General features: G+C 44.2%; 1 protein-coding gene across 4 annotated transcripts in view; it reads right to left on the bottom strand.

The window, feature by feature from the left end:
• The window catches only part of CHD6 (chromodomain helicase DNA binding protein 6), a 2,307,824-nt gene extending 2,296,312 nt beyond the window's left edge, over positions 1 to 11,512 (bottom strand). For 3 of the 4 annotated variants that reach the window (XM_069652122.1, XM_069652123.1, XM_069652121.1), the window contains exon 1: positions 11,411 to 11,512. The gene's annotated coding sequence lies outside the window, so the exon portion shown is untranslated. The remainder of the gene's footprint in view (positions 1 to 11,410) is intronic. The other variant, XM_069652124.1, reaches the window with a different exon arrangement.
• Between the last annotated feature and the right edge of the window lie 3,637 nt (positions 11,513 to 15,149).

Genomic DNA, 15,149 nt, shown 5'->3' on the forward strand with positions numbered 1-15,149 from the left:
CCTGTCAATTTTGAGGGCACCGGATGGTGTTGTTAGCGTTCTGGCACATCTTTGCCAAAGAACAAGGCGTATAAGTGGCGAGCAGTGAAGACATTCGCCCCGAAATGGCACAGAGCAGCAGAAGGGCAGGCCCGCGTGCAGCGGTCACCCAAAGCGCCGTCCAGAGCAGCGTCGCTTTGGAGTAGCCACCAGGGCAGCCCAGCATGCAGGGACGTGAATTGTGTGTGGCGCTGCCAGAACAGACTGAAGCCGGCACAGAGTAGCACATCTGAACCAGCAGCCCAGCATCGGCAGACTGTGAACTGCAGGACGCAAAGCATTCAGGACAGTGAGAAATCCTGCGCCGAGCACAGCGTGCCCCCTTCGCATCGGTGTGACTGAGACTGAAACCGGCTCAACACAGTGCAGAGCTCGTCCCAAACTAGACCACCACTGAATTAGAAACACACAAGCAACCTTGCTGGCAGTGAGCAGCAACAGCGCCGGATAACAAAAGCACATTGACTGACATCGGGAAGCCTGCTTCACCACTGCAGCTCTACCCTGAGCCACTTAACAGCCTCCCAGTCAGGGGTGGTAAAGCGCCACAAAAACAGTGCCTTTGCACACTAATTAACATATAACTAGGACAGTAATGGGGGCATCAAGCACACAAAGCCTGACATAAGTATGCTGCCATTACCAACAGATAGAGCTTAAAGCTTGTGAATACAGAATCTGCCCAGTGCGCACATGAGCAATGAGGAACCCAGATAAAAGTCCAACAGTCTAAAAGCCAGGCACTGTCTGTCACAGTACTGGGAGTACCAGGCATCAGCGTGCATGCTGAAAGGCCCCCAATGGCAGCTATGAGACCAACATCTGACACCCTGGCTAATGAGAAGAGGTGAAGACAGAGCACCTACAGCGACTAATCTACGTGCAGACTGCTTTACACGCAAGTGAGAAGACAGCTAAAATGGGGCCAAGCGTCAGCTGACGGGCTAGCGAGAAATAGCGTGGTGCCACAGCACAACGCAATGAGGACCGCAAATATTTCCTTGAGAGCCCAATCCAGCGGTTAGCTAGCGAGACTGTTTTATCGAGCCCTGTGAGGGGTAGAAAGCCACAGGCTGTAGCTTCCTTTTGACATTCTATCTGCAGAGGCCACGCTGGACCCCAAACATGGCAGCAATTCTGCAGAGTTTTCAGTGCGGCACAACCATAATGGAGCATCAGCAACCAGCAGATTCGCCAAACATACCGGGGAGTGACCAGGAGACATCAACAAAAGCGGATGTCCGTCTGTTATTAGATCTATGAAAAGTAATAGAACAGTGACAATAACAGACCCGCAGACCAGGATGGACAAAGTGGAGGGTAAACTAGAATCATTAGAACATAACCAGCCGTCTGCAGACCTCACAGAGATAAAAATGGAGGGTCGCTTTCTAGACCTGGAGCAGAGGAGAGTAGACCTTGTGGCCAAAGTTGATGACCTTGAAAACGGGGAAGGGCGTTCGAACATCTGCATAATGGGACTAAAAGAAGCCCAGGAGAAACCGCACTTTACTAGAATGTTCACTAGCCGTTCTAGTTAACTCTCCCTTTGAAACACCTCAGATACCTGAAATTGAATTCGACAGAATCCACAGGGACAGCGGTCCTCCGAACGGCACGACACGAGATCAGTCCTGGATAAATGCCACTATTTCAGGCAGAAGATGGAAAGTGTACAAAAGGCAAGAGAGAAAGAACTGATAAGACTTTGATGGGACGCGAGTACAGAAATACCAAGACCTATCAGCAAACACCTTATTGGAGAGCTAGGACTGCGACCCACTAGCAGCATGGATACAAGCATCTGGTACAGAGGAGGGCTCCCCTTCTCACTGAACTTCGAGGAGAAGAATATAGAATTGTTTTGGGGACGAGGAAACCAGTATTTTACAATGCTTGAAATCCGACAACCATGGCGCGGTACTGGAAGATGTGTGCAATGTTTGAGAGCCAACAAAAGTGACTCGCAAGCACCAGCCTAGACAAGGCTGTGCCTTTGGGTCCAGAAATCTTTACAGATTCAACACTCCATGAACAACCAACTCAAAAGCCACGAGATAATCAGTCGGCGAAGTAGTGTAAACAAAGTCCATAATTAAATTGTGCACAAAGTAGTGCATGGTATGTTAACAAGATGGATAAGGCTTGAAGGACAGGTGTAAAGAGCCCAGGAAATTATTTAACAGCGTTTTTCTATAGTTACGAAGTTATAGGTTAACAGAGACGTAAACTGCAGTGCCTCTTGAAAGAATTAAAGCAGCATCTCAAGGCGAGGGGGCTCTACTTGAGTGGCCCTAGATGTATAGGGTGTCTCCAATTAAAGGGGAAATGGACAGCCACATTTCTCGAACAATGGGGGAAAGGGGACAAATGGGATGGGAATCAGATGCTAATTCACATGTGACATACAAGGGAAACAAGGGTGGCAGTGTGACAAGGCAGAAAGTAATAAAGCACTGGTGGTTAAGCGCTTGGTCTCTCAGATGGGTGACCGCAATTGCGAGATTACACTTGCACTGCAGTTATAGCTGATAACAATTCGTTTTGAGTCCTTAAATGTTAAAGGGTTAAATTCCCCACAGAAGCAATCAATGCTCCTGAGGGAATTCATGCTGTTAGGGTTGGACGTACTGTTTATACAGGAATCCAAGTTCAGAAAGGGGGAGGAGTAGGTCTTCAAAGGGAAACCCCCTTTGTGGGTCCATTTGGACTTCGGGTCCTGTTAAAAAAGTAGGGGTGGGAATATTGTACCGAGCATCACTGGGCCTAGATATCACACAGACACATAGAAACACAGAAAACCGATAACTGAAAATAAATAAGAACATAGGACCGTTATGCTCCACGTTTGCGCCCAACCAGCGGCAACTCCTGTTCTGCAAAGTAGTCTTTAGAGTCATGGAAAACAGGAATCCTAAATTGTGCAAGAGATCTCAGTACTGTAGTCGACCCAACTTTAGACTAGCACTCAATGAGAATGGGAGCAATTCCGCCACCAAAACCAGACAGTGAGAATATATTCACCCTTTTGCAAGATTCATTCTTGCTTGACCCTCCAAGGGCGTTCATTTTTTATTCACCATCACATAAGATGTGCATCGATTACGTTTTACTCAACGCAGCGCAGGAATATAAGATATTGGAAACAACCATAAACATGGTGGGGAAGTCTGATTGTTAACAGGGAACAAAATTAAGATCCGATAAGCAGGAGCTAAAGGCAGCTCCTAGATATCCAGAGACCAGGAGCCAACACTGGGGAACCAGGAGCTAGTGCATAGCGTTCCAAAAATCTAACTTCCACAAAGATGCAAACATATCACTTTATCAGTTATTTATGAACCATTATGCTTTAAATGTATAGATTTTCCTAATGCTTATTTATAGATTGTACCACATTAACAGCGTTAAATCCACATAGGTGTGTTTGTTCGGCATCACTAGGCCTGGGGAACCAATTGTAGCTCCTGGTAGCTGTTGAGGTCAACTAACCAGGCTCTTCTAGGTCAAAAGGAGAAGCTAAATGGCTCCAAGCTCCCCTCAATTTCGAACCCTACCTTTGTGTCCTAAAACCGGACACAAGTCCATGCATTCCAATCAATGGGAGGCAAGTTTTTAACGACATGTGTACAAAGACGCACTCTTCAAAGAGTTGCTCCACATGGAAGTCAAAGATTTCTTTTTGGAAAAGGACACAGTAGAACTCCCCCTTAACACAGTATGAGAGGCCGCCAAAGTTACCATTTGAGGGGTATTGATCGCAGAGTGAACAGACAAAAAGAGGACCAGAATGCTGTGTGAACTAGCTCTAAAGCAGGACATTAAAGCAAAAGAGGCTGGCCTGCTTGCAGACACAGATTCCCACTTGGAAGTGCTGGCAGAAATCGGGGAATTTAGGAAAGAGGTTAATGAGATTTGGAGGGAAAAAGCCTTAGCCCAACTCTGTTACTTTAAATAGAAATTTTACGAAAAAGGCGAAAAAAGCCCACACCCTTCTTCCCGCACAGTTACAAGGCAAAAGGATAGAAAGGACCGTGTTCATCAGCTTACGCTAAGCAATGGTCAGTCTGTTGGAGATTGCAAAATGATTCGCTATCCACGACTGATAGCCTTCGATGCTACTGTCATCACACGTGCTATGTGATGAGGCTTATAGCCAAAACATTTAACGGCAGAAGATAGGGAACTACTCAATGCCCCCATAGACATTAAAGTGCATGGGGCGATATCAAAGCTCAAGGCAGGTTCGGCACCAGAGCAGGACAGTTACACACTCGCTTTTAATAAAATGTATGGCTGAGAGCTCACCCCCTTTTTGGCGAAGCTCTTTCACAAAATACTGCAAACGAGCCAAGCCACTACCACATTTATGCGAGCAAGAAGAATAGTCCTCAGAGATAAAAAGGAGTAGATCGTATTGCCCCATATCTCTGATCAATGTACAAGGCATAAAATAAGCAGTGTTGTATAACAATTTGCTATGTAATTCTGTAGGTTTGCTAATTAAATTGACACTTGTGTAGCAAAAATAGCTATTTAGGTTGCCCTTTTCAATAATAGTACAAGTCACCTTGCATTCCTCTCTTGCCCTCACATCTCACTCCACCCTTTTTCCTCTGCTCACTGCAGTAATAATCTCCTCCACTCGTAAGTGCCAAAAGGCCGGTATGGGAGTGCTAGTCAATTTATTTTCTTCAAATAATTACAAGCCAGATGTAAATCGGGATGACACTTTTATTAAGCCAACTATATCTTGTCTGTCAAAGACCAGTATGTGTTAACTTAAATAATTTTTAAAGACAGTCATGCCATTCCAGTCCTTACATAATGCTTAACTGCAGTATTGCTACTGTAAAACAGTGCAGTGTCTCCAGGCTTTACAGTAAAGTTTAGGTTAGTATATCTAAATCTCAGTATCAACCAGATTTCATTTTATTGGGAAAGATGCATCATATAGAAGAGTGAACACTTTTGCAAATGTGCATGATTACACAGCCAAACGCCTTTGATGGCAAACTTAGTTCTGTGACCTACTGGTCACATACATCTGCAACTGGTGCTCAACCCATGAGCTGAACCCATACTCCTGTACATCCTATCTTATCACCCCTGTTGCTTTATACCAGCTAGCCTGAAAGTGAGATGGCCACAAACTACAATTTTCCACCTAGTTTGTCCAGTTCTCTGCATGCTACGCCACCCAATCTGCTTAGTCTCTTACTGCCCTTCCTTTTACATAATGAATACACACATCTGTCTAGCCGTGTACACAAAGTAGTGATCAATAGTTCCATACAGTCTGTACATCTACAGATCTGCTGCAATACCATCCACCGTATTTAGCCTCCAGATCTTACTTTGCTCTATAATTATGATTGCTTTGTATAAGAGCACAAACATGAGAGCCTTTTTATTGTATCTATGTGTGTCCATTCATGGAGCTAACCTTTTACAGACACTCATCCAGGGCACGCAAAGTTTACTCGCCCACTCGAGCAGACTTTATGAAGGGCGAGTACCATTTACAGGGGACATTTAAAACTTTTGACATTTACTTTGTTTGCATTATATGTCAAGGAAACATTTCACTGTGCATGGCTGCCCTTGGTGTGGCAGCGTTGTGCCAAACAAAGTGGGTTTTTGGTGAGTTGCACCATTTTACAGAAAGCGCATTTACATTTTTTGTCATTCGTTGCCAAGGGTCGAGTGCATTTCCTCTACGTCGAGTAGGTAAACTTAGTTACTAGACCCGCAGGTCTAGTGGAATTTTAAAGAATTTGCAAGGCCCAATTGTTTTTCACTAGTGTCTTACTCCAGCGGTGCACAGAAATGCTGTATATTTTACTTGTTTTAGGTCTTGGGAACAAACAACTTCTAGTGACATTAAAAATATTAGTATACCATTGCTAATCAAATGGGTTTGTTTGCTAATCATGAAAATGTTAAATTAGCAAACTGCTGATCAATTTTAGAAAATAGTTTATGACTTGAAGAGGATGTCGGAGAGCGTTTGTCTGGAGGAAGCTCTGATGTGGGTATCAGCGATAGGGAGGCCTGGGTTGGAGACCAGGATATCCCTTTTGAACCTATTCCTTCCAGGCTTAGTGAGAAGGATAGGATAGGAGGTAGAGTAGCAGTATGAGGAGATGGGAGAGATTGAGAGCACCATAGAGGGTGCGCGGGGGCAATAAGGGAGATTGAGTGAGGAAAAAAAGAGGCCCGCCAACAGCTACGCACCGCAGGAAGCACCAGAGGGGGGAAGAGTTCACACAGAAGGAGGCAACACACCTGCCGGAGCAGTGTGGATAGAAGACAGGGAGGGAGAGGGGCGGGGGGTGTCACACTGCATGAACACCCATATTTGCCTTTCCTAAAAAGCAGGAAAAGGGCCTAGTTTTATCACAACAGCAATGCACAAATACCCAGATAACAGACCTGACAGTGTGCATAGACAGCAGAGACAACACTCCCACCCTGATCGAGACGCTGAAAAAGCTTTCAACAGGTTCGAGTTGCCCTTCATGCAGGCAGTTAATGCGAAGCCCAGGCCATACGTTTAAATGAAGACATACATGGATTGCAAAGATTTCGAAGAGAATACAAACTCACACTGTTCGCCGATGATGTCTTAGGTTCTATCACCCAACTGGCAACATCAGTACCAGCCCTCTTAACAGCAATAGCAAACTATGGTGCGCTTTCAGGTTTCTGTATTAATTAGAACAAAACTATGGCCCTCCCATTGTCAGAGGATTCCACCCTCTCCTCGCATCTACTAAATTATTGTGGAATCCAATTTCAGTGGGGATCAGATACTTGGCAGTGACAATAACCAGGTGGCTAGGTGATCTTTATAGAACCAATTATCCACCATTATGGGAGAGAATCACCAAAGATCTACAGAAGGGTCTAAGGTCACGCTATCACGAGCAGCAAGATTCAAATCCATCAAAATAAATATCCTTCCCAAGTTAGTATTCTTATTCCAGTCCCTGCTTGTAGCGATCCCGGCCACTTTTCATAGTGAAATGAAGCGGGTGCTCCAATCTTTTTTGTGGGCAAAGCAGAGAACTTGAGGTAGCGTACACTACCATGATATTGCCAAATGATGAAGGCGATATGGGCTACCCATACATTTAAAAAGACTTTAGGGCTTTGCAATTAAGGATCCCGCAAGACCACCTAAGGAACAACGTAGAAAAGAAATGGGCTTCCTTATTCGCCGGTGACCTTCGGTGAATGGCTATGGATCCCCCACAAGAGCTTACCATATAGGATACGCACACACCCTGTACCTACAGTTGTTTGGTCCCCATCATGGAGATCCAAGGATATGGACAGTGTTACATCATGGCCATCCCCGCTCAGCTGTATTTGGGCTCCCCCCATCAGAGACTGTATAGCTGACCCCAATTGCTTTCAATCCCAATATGAGGCCGGATTAGTGAGGGCAGGACAAACATGACCCCACCCTGCGGCAACCCCCTTAACTCCACCACAACATGGCATACAGTGAAAATACAACAAAGTGTTTGTTTAGCTACAGACCCACTCCAAAAGCAGCATCCCCCTCAACTCCATGGGGATCTATGTGGGGGGAGATCGGACCAATGCCCACCAGCTACTATTGAAACACTGCGGGCCACACCAAAAACCCCATGTGTTTAGTGAGAAACTCCAGCCAAACCATTTCCACAACAGCACCCCCACAATGAAAGGCCACAATGATTTTCTCCATCAAGCAGATGTCTTAAGCTTCGGACAACCATTCATCAGGTCCCGGCAACCTGTCCCACTTAGATTGGTTAGCCAAGCATGCTCTGGCGGCTAGCAATAGAAAATGCGGCAAACTCCTATATTTACCGTCCCTCTCTTCAAGCCCAAATAAAAACAACATAGGGTTTAAGGAGTGAAGCATTCCCTCAATCTTCCTCACCCACCCAACACCTCAGCCCAATATATCTGCACTCTGTCATAGGCCCACCACATATGCCAATAGGTGGCAAGCTCCCGGCATCCATGCCAACAACTCGAGCTATCCCTGTGAAAGCTAGCGCAATTTACAGGGGTACCCCTAATCATACTCACACCAGATTAAAGTTCACCCCTCTAGGGAATTAAGGCCAAGAGTCTTTATCTTGCAAGGATAATAAGTTTCATATGTACAGAAACGAGGGTTGGGCAAAGAACTCTGCTCCTTGAATGGCATATTCTGTCCCCAATCGTTCCCAGCTCCTGCAGACTGGTGCCAGGCAGGAGCCTTATATACTTCTTGACTAGGTCACTGGATACTGGCATGGCTCATCCACAACTGTCTTTCTTCCCTATAAGGGGTGCTGCAGTCTTCCTTCCTTCATGGCCAGGTTTCCGTTTAGGACATACTACTTAGCATACTGCTAGCCTATTCAAGAATACATTGTAGCTCCTGTTTATATATAAATATTCATAATGTAGCAAAATGATGATAAACACATTTTCCAGTCATGCTCTCCATACTTCACTCAATATACTCATATTGTATCTGGTCCAGTAATTCCCCTTAAAACCTTGTTTTTCATAATTCTGCATTGTGTGCATTGCGCCTTTAGTCTGCATGGGTTTTTTGATGGACAGGGAACAGCTTCTAAGTTACGCGCTGGCCTGCCAGCGCTAGCAGAACACCATGGCAATGCCTGTAATCTATTTTTAGCACAGGCTGCATTTCTTTTGGCACAGAGCCTACTTCTGTTGTGCATTGAGAAAAACTAAATAGAATAACATTTACAAGTGTAATAGTTAATTACACCTTATATTTAAATACTATCTTCATTTAGTGCCTGGCCACGTCTGTGTTTGTGATTATATTTGCATGAAAAAAAGCCTTCTCAGTGCTGTAGTGCTTAGAGAAGTCTTGCCTAATCACTTGGTGGGGGGCAGGAAGGTGCTAGCTCCTCCCCAACACCCGTCGAACATTTTAGAGAGATGGACAGGGTCACATCGCCAGCGATGAAGAAGCTCAATGCCATGGAGCTTATATTGGCACGATACAGATGTCTTAAATGCTCCACGTAACATCTGCAACAACCCGTAGATCTTCCTACCAAAATCCCTCTCACATCTGCACCGGAGGCACTCCGTTCCACTACCAGAAGCCGCAAACCAGCGCCTCATATACTGCCAAAATGAAACCTCCTGCGTCCAAATATAGGAAGGAATCTTCTTGACCAAGGAAGAACTCGAACAGGCCTTAAATGTAGGGACAATACACCCATTGACATACTTTCTATTGAAGGGCATATTGTTAGACCCACATTGGAAGAAACAACTGCAGCCCCCGGTGACACCCTTCAAGCAAATTCTTAACTCCCACCAGGGGTCCATGGGGTTCATCTCTAAACTATACACATCCCTGCGGGATAAATGGCATCTGACCATGCACACAATCATAATGGGACTAGGGGGTCGGGGGGAGACCTAGGGCTAGAGGAGGAAGATGCAGAGGAGCAAGAAATGATATATAGAGCAGTATGGGCCTTGACAAGAGCTGTCCAATATAAAATGCACAACAGCAGGTTATTGCAGTGGCAACTAACCCCTCAGTAGCTAGCCAGGTGCACGTTTCAACTGCTGGAAGGGCTGTGTCACTGTCTTATTTTTGGCATCAATGGTAGAGTTTTCCCTTGGTGCAACAGTGCTGGAAGGAAATTCTGGGTTGGATACACGGCATAGATGGGATTCGCAGGGAATTAACTCCCCTGTTGATTGTGTTTGTGGTAGAAACAAGGAAAGAGGGTCATGCATAATTGTCGCACATCCCAAGAAATCTATTCCTGGCAGCACAGGTTTGCCTTGGAAGAGAAGCCATCTCCCCGCAGTTTGAATGGCTAAAGCCCATGGGATAAATTTGATGGAAAGTGTCACGGCAGCATTATTGGAAAAACACACACACATTGATACGGAGTGGTTCCCGTCCAAAGCACCCATCAGACCATCTCCCTAAATACCGACCAGGAAGACAACCAATATCAATTTTCACCTAACGAAAGCAAAAAAGAACTATAATCTACAACAATGACAGATCAGACAGCCATCCTATTAGCAAGAACATAAGATTCCATAAATTCCACTTAGTAAAGGTCATACTTTTAAAGTCTGCTTTAGTTCAAAGTGTAATGCAATACATCTACAATACATATATTTGCTGACACGTGTTTCGCCCCAGAAAATGTCTCTCTCAAGGCATCAATTCTACATCATCATATCATAAAAGGTGATTGTGTAATCCATAAAAATAATAAGCGTTTAGCATTATTACACAGCTATACATTTAAGAGAAAAAGAAAGTAAACATCAACATTCAAACATCATTGCATTGTGATCAGAGAAAAAGTATATTCCACAAAAATCATTACATATATTAATTCATGTGTAATGGAGTGAGAAGAGGAACACAGTGGAGATAGGAAAATACGAAATATCTTAATTAGTATGCATGGGATATGTTTAATTTGTACTAGAATTGTCTAGAATGGTAATGATTTTGATTTTTGCTGTATATACATACACACTTATTGTCATTGCTGTTGTGCCCTCTGAGGTTACAGGCACCAGTACAGGATGCTGCATTTTCGCTGGATCATATAAGAGACACGGTCAAAGCAACATTCCCACTTAAGACCAAACAGCGAAATTCAAAGTCAAAGTCTCTCAGCAGGGCACCGTGGCCCCTGGAACAATATGTTCTGCCTATATGCACACGTATTGTTGTGTCCAATCTCTCACCTCCTGTGTCCAGATTGTTGCACACTGGATCAAATCGCGCGAACCCAAAGTTCCTGCAGCAACTACCCAGTGACCCAACTCTCCATCATCGCTTTCAATCAGTCTCCCGCTGTGATTAGGATTCACACTCCCAGTGCTTAGATGCGCACACTAGTATGAGCAATGCTCGCAATGCTCGCAATGCTCTAGAGCTACCTTTGCATTCAACACTATTTTCACTCAGCAGACATGCCCCTTTTCCACACCATAGTCAACCTTCATTTCCACCCTCTAAAAAGAATTCACTGCACCGGTGGCCAGCCTCATGCCCAGCCTCATGCCCTTTAAGCATCACAACCATTGAGCCAAAACTGTTGTGTTCCCGACCAAACTCTGTGTGCAGGTGCACCAAATTCCATACTCTGTCCTACTAAGACAATCCATTACGATGCGTTCAGGTACATCCTCTACCATACTTAGTCCTAACCCAACCCGTTACGTAGTCCAAGGACAAGGCAACACTACAGGACACAAACGACAGGGTTGGCGGCATGAGACCCCTTCCCGGGGCCATGCTACACAAACAGAAAAGGCTAGCAGTGTATGGGCCCCCACAGGTACCTCAACTTACCTACGACGACTCATGTAGCAGCCAAAAACATACACACACACCTGGACAGGTAGGATACTGACTAGTACTCATTAGAGGAACAGACCCAGCAACGTGTCGTCGTCACGTGTGTTGCACGTTACGTTCGAGGAAACGAAGGGTAGAGCTTATTTCCCATTAGAGGAACGTACCTAGCAACGCGTCCTCTCCACGTGCATGATTCGTTGATTCATGTTACGTAAATCATGCTGTAACTTGTTCTCTGTTTACATGAGATTACGGTCCATGTCCACTTGTTTTACATTTCCCATTGTCTCCACGCCTCTCTTCCTTTTGCAAGTACTTACGAGACACCTTGCGTCTCGTGAGTACCCAGGAACCTCTTGATTATGTTTATTTTTCTTACTCGTCCGATCCATTTCCTTCCTTCACCCACATGCCAACATTCTGGAGCACATGAGTGAAGAGGTGTCATCATTTGTGTTGCCACAGCGGTTGAAAAAACCTGATTTTGTTTTTGACGGATGAGAGCCAATTGAGTTATATCGTTGTGCAGGGATTAGAAGGAGGTATGCATACATGCCAACACTCTGAAGCACCTGGGAGGGAGATTGTATTAGAAATCAGGAGAAATACATTTTCCAATAGAAATGCATTGCTAGAATTATTTTAGGCAGGAGAAAGTAACAAATACCACTATTTTTTGATTGTTTAATCAAATAAGATTTTTACAATTACAGACATGCTTGTCAATTCGTACCATCTGTTTCCCTGGCAAATTTCTCACTGTTTGTGTACACTTCATGGTGTCGTGGTTTCGTTGTCAAATGTCTAGACTGATTTGATGTTCACTAACACACTTTGCTGTTAAGTAGATGTTGCTCAATATATTCCAGCATTTTAGCTGCTGCAATTTTCCACATGATTTTGTCACCTCCAATGAGTCTACACCACCATGTGTTTTCTTCATTTGCAATACTAAAGCCGGCCATATGGGACAGATACTGCTGTCTGCTGGCAGCTGTTGCTGGACATGTCATGAGTAGTCTCTTTGACAGGGTGTGTTGTGTTGCCGCAGAATCGGCAGCCATTTGTTGGCGCTTGTCCCCTGATGTGTAATATCTCGTTGGTTTTCATTAAGTTCAGTCGTGCTCGCAAAATTAAGTTTCTCGCCTGTCTGTTTGGAAATTGGTTTATGAAACTCTGTAACTGATTTCTTTTCAGTGTGTTGCAATGTAAGTGCAAAGTAAGTTGTAAGCTGACTGTGATGTCTATCGTCTTTGCCCAGTCTGCATCTTTGATTTTCCTTAGAACTTTGCATGGATTTTGAATCAGTTCTTGTTCGTCAGATGCTATATCATGTAGTACTTTTTGGTTTTCTTCTTGCCATACTGTTAACAGATCACTGCTTTTGCAGTCCATTTCGCATTTGATCATGTTGAAGATCCTCTTACTGGTGTCCATTCTGACTTTTCTAAAGAGCATCATGGTGTTGCACACCACTGTACATTGTAGTGATTGGAGACTGAGTTCCCGCCGGATGGCTGCTCCTGATGTAGATTGAGATAATCTCAGTACCTTTCGCCAAAACCGGGCCTCCAATTTTGCCCATATTTGCTTTAGTATCGTGGGCATTGCTTCCATCCCATAGTTTAGTGTTGGCACAAGTGAGAATTTTCTGAATCTTCCGTCGATGATTTTTGCTTGTGCCGCTAATTTGTTTATCTTTTCCAACAGTTCCTTTTTCATTGTGCTTTCCAGACATGAGCTGTCCAGGAATACTCCGAGGTATTTGAATGAGTTGTCAGCCTCAATTTCAATTTGGCCTAGTTGCTGGCTTTTTTGTCACGATTTTGGAAGATCATTACTTTTGTTTTGTTTATGTTGATTCCAGATGATTACTCGTTGCGTATTGCTGTAGGGCAGTTAGTTTGCGTTGTAGCCCTATTTTTGTTTGGTCGAAGATGGTGAGATTGTCTGCGTACAGCAGGTGACCAATTTCTGTGGCTCCAATTTTTGGCGGAAAGACTCTTATTGTTTTTTGGATTTCTTGGATGTCACCGATGTAGGTGATGAATAGCGCAGAGGCCAGTGGACAGCCCTACTTCACTCCGCGTGTGCTTTTGACTTCGCCTGACAAGTCTCCTTCCTGACTGAGACGCACTCTCATTGTGGTATTGGAGTGCAGAGCTTGTATGGGTGCTAAAATGCCTTCTGGGCAGTCCCACTCTTTCAGTTTTCTCCATAAGAGTGGTCTCTCAATTCGATCGAAGGCTTGAGTGAAGTCAATGAAGACTACAATTAGGCGCTGTTTATGTTGTAGAGCTTTGCTTTTTAGTATATTACACGCCAGAATGTTGCACGTGGTTACTGCATTTATTTTTAAGCCAGTTTGATAGTCGTCAATGAGTTTCGCAGATGCGGCCCACACTTTGAATCTTTTCATTAGTAGCATTGCGTATACCTTGCCTATGACGTCCAATAAAGCGATGAGACAGAAATTTGTGGGATCCGATAAGTTCCTTTTTTTGTATATTGGAACAATTATGGCTTTGGTCCATGATTTGGGTATCGACTTTAGTTCTGTGCAGCGATGAAATATGGCACCAATGAAGCTAGTCCATTCATTTGGGTGTGTCTTCAGTTCGGCGTTGGTAATGCCATCTGGGCCAGGTGCCCTGGAATTTTTCAATTTCTTTATTGTGTCCAGAATGTCTTCCTTATTGTCTACATTGACCCAGTTTACTGCTTCAGGTTGTTGCTCGGTGCTGATTTCAGTTATTTCTGCTTCAGGTTGTTGCTCGCTGCTAATTTCCGTTGTTTCTGCTTTGAAGATGGTTTCAAAGTGTTTCTCCCACACATGTTGACTTATGTTGTTTAGAATTTGTTTCTCTAAGGTTTGGTCTATATCTCTTAGAAGCGTCCAGAAATTCCTGCTGTTGATCGTGATAAGTGCTTTGGTGATTTGTTCTGCGTCCGCTTGATAAAGTTTATGCCTGTGGCCTCTTACCTATGTTTTGTATTTTGACTTGATGCCAATAATGACTGCTGGTGCTTCGGTTGTGAAATGTTTGCGCAGCGTTTTCCTGTACTTGCGTCTTTTTTCGATGAGTTCTTTGTTATATGCGTGTTTTGTATCCTTTTTGTTGTTTGACCACTTCTTTTGTTTAGACGTGTGTGCGGGATTAGCAAGGGTTGGTAATCAATGGTGTCAAATGTTGTCGCTGGTGAAACTTCTTCATATTTTGCTGTTACTTTAATAATGTCCTTTGCACTTATTTGTATTCGCGTTCCTTGGGCGTTGGGCTCAACTCTTAAGTTTTGAGTGATGTTATTCGTTTCTACAAGCCATGATGTTTCCAGCAGAATGTGATTACTCATTGCAGTGCGACGCACCTTAAACTCTTGGATGTTATATAGTAATGACTGAGAAACGAAGATGTAATCAATCGTGGATGCTGATGGGAGATGCTCCCATGTTGGTATTCTGTTTGCAGCCGGAAGGGCATCGTCTAAGTTTTGCAGTCCACTCGCGGTACAAAACCTGAGCCATTCTTTGCCCCGTTGTTCTGTGGCTTTCTGTGCTATGGTCATACCAGCTTTTTTTGTTGTTTTGCAAATTGCGTTTAAGTCTCCGCACACAAGTATTGTTGTTGCTTGATGCTCAGTCATGGCTATCTCAATTGCGTCCTCGCACATTGCAATACATTATTTTTGTACTTATTGTTGCCGGATTCCAATATGTGTTGATTAAGATGAC

The sequence above is a fragment of the Ambystoma mexicanum genome, chromosome 3p (genome assembly GCF_040938575.1).
Source record: "Ambystoma mexicanum isolate Mex_15411 chromosome 3p, UKY_AmexF1_1, whole genome shotgun sequence".
NCBI lineage: Eukaryota > Metazoa > Chordata > Amphibia > Caudata > Ambystomatidae > Ambystoma > Ambystoma mexicanum.